The sequence below is a fragment of the Pholis gunnellus genome (assembly GCF_910591455.1).
Source record: "Pholis gunnellus genome assembly, chromosome: 2".
NCBI classification, from domain to species: domain Eukaryota; kingdom Metazoa; phylum Chordata; class Actinopteri; order Perciformes; family Pholidae; genus Pholis; species Pholis gunnellus.
This window is the reverse complement of record NC_136536.1, coordinates 19764815-19770820: the sequence shown is the minus strand read 5'-3', so window position 1 is coordinate 19770820 and position 6006 is coordinate 19764815.

Here is a 6006-nt window from a genome sequence, read left to right as displayed (position 1 = left end):
TAGATATGCTTTGAATTCCATATTGAGCACCTTTAGCCTCTCATGTCCCCCCTGTTTTGTAGAACACATCAGAGACGGGCTTTTTAATGACGTTTAAACTTTTCAAAGTTACCCCCTGTTGCTGGCTTTTATGACAACAAAGATCCCTAACTACTGACAAAATGGTCTGCTTTATAAAATGAAAGCTGTGGTGTTTCTTTGTTTACACGGCTCTTTTCTGGTCACTTTAAGCAACAAAAAGAGTGTGTATTCACCTGATGAAATGTAGATTAAAATGGAAAATTGGTGGTTTGGTCTGTGCTCAGTAATACATATTGTTGAGGTGAAAATATAAAAGTGATTTTATAAGAGGGACATAAATTGAATCTGTGAAATACAAATAAGTTTAACCAACTTTCTATAAGATTGCAAAATGTCCAACTATTACTGTTGTCAGAGGCACAGTGTTCTAACTTAAAAGGCCACAGAGTCTCTCACCAAGACATAAATCTATGTGAAACTAGACTTTGGTAACTGCCTAAAATCTCTGGTGAGGCCACAGATTTCCATAAATCATAACATGGCTGAGGTTTGAGGGGGCGGTACTGATATTCTTGTAAACAGCTTATACTTTGTTAGTGCCCTGGATGCTTAACAGAGAAGATTCAAAAACCGGCTAAGCAGAGACGGAACAATTAGCTGTCCAACGAACACAAACACACGATGGAAAAGAGCACGCCAGAGGAATCCAGATTGTTCTTGTTAAATGCCTTCCTTTGTGCATTATCTCTTCCTTAATTCCACTTTTGCATTTTCCAGTCTTAAAAAATTCCAACCGCATCATTTTCTCTGAGCGCTGTGCAGGCAGAGCGCGCTGAACAATCAACACATCCTGACTGGCATAATAGCTCTTTGTACTCCCCCACCCTACCTCTGGAAACCTATTTCAGAATGAGTCAGGCACAAGCACACTGTTTTCAAACCTACGCCCACCTCAAGTGACCTGTTTCCAGTTTTGCCAGCCGAGCAACCCGAGGCACAATGTGAAGTCTCTCACACTTATTCACACTGACTGACAGATTGGTTTCTGGAGGCGGAGAGTGGTTGAATCCAGAATAGATGGAGGGTGAAAAGAACGAGGACAACTAACAAGTCTGTCTTTTATTATCCCTAAAAAGTGAAAGAACCACAAATCAACTTCGCATCTCCCCGGAGCCAGATCATGACCCAAACCCTGCCGCTCCGGGAAAGAGGGAATGGAACAAGAAGAGTTCAAAGTCCTACTGTAATATATGGACCATAGCGTTCCATTATAGTGCTCATACTAAAAAAATGCTAATTTAACACACACTACTACATGTGTGCTGTTTCTCTTTTTTTTTAATGCATTTGTGTAGCATAAAAAGAACAGTCTGCACTAATGCATTTGGGTTCTGTTAAGGTTTCATGCAATTCCACTGATGGTGGCAATGCGCATAAAAAGCGAACGTGATCGTTAAGATCGCATGTTTCAAATGTTTTGAGAAAAATCTCAAAATCGTCTTTGCAAATGAGGAAGGAAATGCTTTAATCACTTCTTTTTGGGACCTCAATGATACACACAATGTGTTTGCTGAGTAGCACTGAACGTAAACATGAATTAAGTTTAAGTACAAGAGAGGGCAACGTTAATGCTGAGATCTGGGAAGGCCGTGACATTGCTCAAAAGAAGTCCATTGACGGGACAAGAGACACGTGAATTCAGACAATCGGACATTAAACAGACTGAAAGTCAATGGAAAAAAAACCCAATATAATTTCCATTCTAAACATCCATCAACTTGTAACCTAGCATGCTTCTCATAAATGGAATCTTTTATCAAAGCACTCAAGTGTACAAGAGACCAAAACAAGCTATTGGCATATTAGCACACTTGAAACAATTTAAATAGTAAAAAATGTATTTGCATGCAAAAATATGCAGAACAGATAAAAAAAACCTTTATAAGTCACATTTACATATTATGTCTGTCTAATGGAACACAAAAAGGAAGCAAGTGAGAAATAGAATATGAAAGCTCACACGTTGCATCGCGGATATAAGATTGCAACTAGGACACCAAGCCATGATTTGAGAGGAAGTTGTTGTGTTTATGACGCTTGAGTCACCAGGGTGAGGCCATATTGCTGTAGCATTGCCTGTCCACACCTAACGTGTACTGTGAACCCATCAGTCACTTGATCTGATAGATCATTGCATTTCATTCAGTGGTGTTTGCCTGACGCTGACCTTTCATATTCAGCCTTGAGAAGCATTCTCACTTTACGTGGACAGGTATTATAAGTCGTCTATGTGTCCTGTTGTTTGCATGGCAACTTATTTACAGGGTCACAGGATGAATGGAAGGTCGTGCATTGAGGAGTGTTTAAAAACTCCTAAATCATTGGGAATTTTACTGAGAGCGCCTCGTAAGAATTTCCAAAATGACTTGATAAAACCTGTGTGTATTTATCTCCATGACCTTTGCCTTTTGTTTTCCCTGATTGTAATGCTCCAGTCTAGCTCTAAAATGGCATTTATCTGACTCAGTCCTTTTTTTCCTCGACAGTTTATGTTCACATTAAAGCTCTGGTATGAAAGCATTTACACTCTGGCTCCAGGCAATTTTTTATCTCTCAAACATACTCAAATCATTTTCGTTTATCATTAGCAAACACTCACGTTATCACAATAAAGAAATACCACATTCTGTATTCCAGTACCTTATCGTGCTAACATGCAAATCAGCCATGTCTACTTTGTGTGAGTGGTTGTTTCATTTGAAAATGCAACACTGTTTCCTCTTTTGACATTAGGACTCGTGTTGTCTTTGGGACTGCTGGCGCCAATGGACACGACATCTCCCTCACTCCAGACCAAACTCCTAAAATGTTGTCTTCCCAAAGAAGGGACGACAACATTTTAGGAGTTTGGCCTGTAGATATCCTTGCCTAATATGTGAGGACGGACCATCATCGAAATCATCTCACAGACCGCACAAAATAAAGTGTTCTTAATGGAATATCCATGCTTACTGCTAAAAGCTTTAGCATTCAGGAGAGCTTTAGGGAAACCAGAATGTCTGGGTTCTGGTCCAGAATTTTCGAAATCATAACACGTTTAACCTTTTGCAATAACTGAAAAGAAATAATTATCTCCCACAAGCCCGCGATGGTTGTGGGTTAAATGCCTCCAGCTTCCCAGACTGAGGCTAGCCACGTGGCAAACTATAGAAGGCCACATAGTGAAAACAAAATAGACAGCTGAGATCACAGCTTAAAAGTTGGAAAGTTGACATTTGAATGACAATTTAATTGTGGTTTAACTTTCCTAGAACCACAACGAGTTTAAATTATAATAGCAGATACTCATTTTTGTTAGAATACGGATAGTAAACCCCTTTTACACTTTTTTATTTCCGAAAAACTGATAGCAGAAACTTTTATTATTATTTTATTTATTATTTAAGATTATTTAATCTTCTATTTGTATCTGGCTCTTATGAAACAAAATGAATTATTTTCTTTTGGGAGACGTATTAAAAATCTGCAGCACAATAAGCTAAGCTAGCTGGCTAATTTTCGAACAAAAAACGTGCTGTTCAAAGTTGATCCTTTTTGTTGAATATTGTTCATTTTGCCAATTCCTTCAACTATTCCAACAGGTTCAGAGGTGTCTTTTGAATAAAGTAACCATCACGTTGTCCCTTTAAGACAATGCAAAGCATAAACAATTAGCATACACAAATGTTATGCTAACCTGTTGGACAGCAGAAAACACAGAGATAAATTGGGTATCAATCTTCTGGTCTATAGAAGTAAAATAGATCATACTAGTAGTGACAATATGCAACACGAGTAGTAAACCATGTTGTATATGTGCTGTACTATAGGCTGAAAGAAGCACCAATTTCACTATCACATGAGGGAGTCGGTGTCCGCATAAGAGTCCACACGAATGTCTAATACCTGGAACAAATCACAACACTGCTGTATCAAAGTTCTCCCGTGCAGTTGTTGGCAGAGGTGAGCCAAAATATTCCAAGTTGTAAATCTTCAACTGCAACCACGTGTCAGGCTTCAAGCTCACAACTCTGTGGAAAAAAAAAGGCTGCTGAAGCACCTCAGGACTTTTTATACCTTGATATTACTGGTGCCTCTGGTTATGAAGGTTAAGGTTGTCGTAGGTTTCTGGCAAGAAAAGCAGCATGGCAACCATCTGTTCAGCAGAAGTTCATTTTAAAACCTGTTGAGCTTCCTTTGTGTTACTCTCAGCAACTGTTTGTGTAAGCTTCCTTATTAATGGTTTGATAACTGGTAAATGCCTCGACAAAAGCATGCACGTGCATGTGCGTGTCTACAAAGGCTTTCCAGCGCTCGCCATGACTATGTCGATGCAGCATGGACAACTTCATTCCAACGCTCTGACTTATGCAGCAATGTGATCAAAGTAAGCAGTATTTTTAATCAAAGTATCCCTTTTACCAGGTTTATTCTTTGCTCGCATTTAAAGACATATTGTCCAAACACCAGCATGGAATGCAGGGAGCTCAATGCCGAAAGGGCACGAACAAGAAAACAAGCACTTATCAGCGTATGAAAAACCGACCTCTGAATTTTCAACATTCTTTACATTTTCTAGCTAAAATTGGACTTTAGAAATGCCTTCTTGTGGCAAGGAATTCAAAAAGGAGCTCAGAAATATGAATGATGTCTACTTTCAGGACAGCGGCACAGGGCTCCCCCTCGTCTTCGCTTCATCGCTCAAAGGCAGAGCCTCTAATCTTCGAAGAACTACGAATCTGGAGAAGGAGGGAGAACAACGTGCAGGAAATCTTCTTGAATTTCACAAGTCTTCCTTGTCTCGCCTTTTCACTGTCCCAATGTGATCTGCTTCTTCTCACGCTGCGAACAGGGCGTCAATTAAAATTCCAAGTCTTGGCCTGTCGGGGCACTATAAATCACTTATGCCTCACCTCTTCTAGTGGTCACACTTCTTTCTTTCTACTGTGGGCTTAATGACAGGAGAGAGAAAATGAGCGAAGCACGGTTAAGGCCCTCTTTACCCTCCTTTGGCTGCTCAAACACCATCTTATGCTTTTGCAGCTGGTATTCCTCAGTGTCGTCCTATTTTTATGGGAAGTCCTGACCTTCTGGGATGAAGATAGAAAATAACTGTCCATAATCCATTACAAGCAGTAGTTTTGTTTCATAAATGTCTTTTGATGACTAATATTGAGACGTTTACCGTAAACTAAATACAGTAAGTTGGTGTCTCTCACAGGCTGCCTGCATTTGAACGAAATGAATCACACTCTGAGGAATACAATGAGGGAAAGATTCTGCAGCCTTGACCACCAAATGTTTCCAAATAGAATTCCAATCACCACTAAATCCCCAAAGGCTTCCCGCTGGGGAATCTGTCAGCTAGTCTACTCTTGGAATTGGACTGGTGCAGCCGGAAACCCTCATGTTTAAGCCATGGTTTTAAAATGCTCGAAACCAAGGAGCCGTTTGCCTCAGGGTTGAGTCCATAACTGCAGCGTTGATAGCCATGGTGCTCATTCGTCTTGCTTCATAGCCATTTGAATACCACTAAAAAGATGTGCAGCAAGAACATTTTTATTATTTGTCATTGACGTTCAAGTTTTGGCATTTCATAAATATTGACAGCGCTTGATCCTGAATGCTCATATTTTCCTTTCTGCACACCTGTTACTCGAATATGTAGATGTAATCTACATATTTTTTTAATGTCAATTCTATTATTATTGAATAGAAGAGTTGAGGGTGAATTGAGTATGCATTCAATACGCATGAGACAGCAAACCCATGCATCGTAATACTTTAAGTAGACATGTTCAGCCATAAAAGATCCTACATAACTCCCCCTGTAGCAGACCAGAATTAAAACAATGTCTTGCTGAATGCAAAAACAAAACAGTCTACAAAGTCAATCAAAGACAATTGTTTTACCTGCGTAGTTATTTTTAAGGTCTAAGGAAAGGT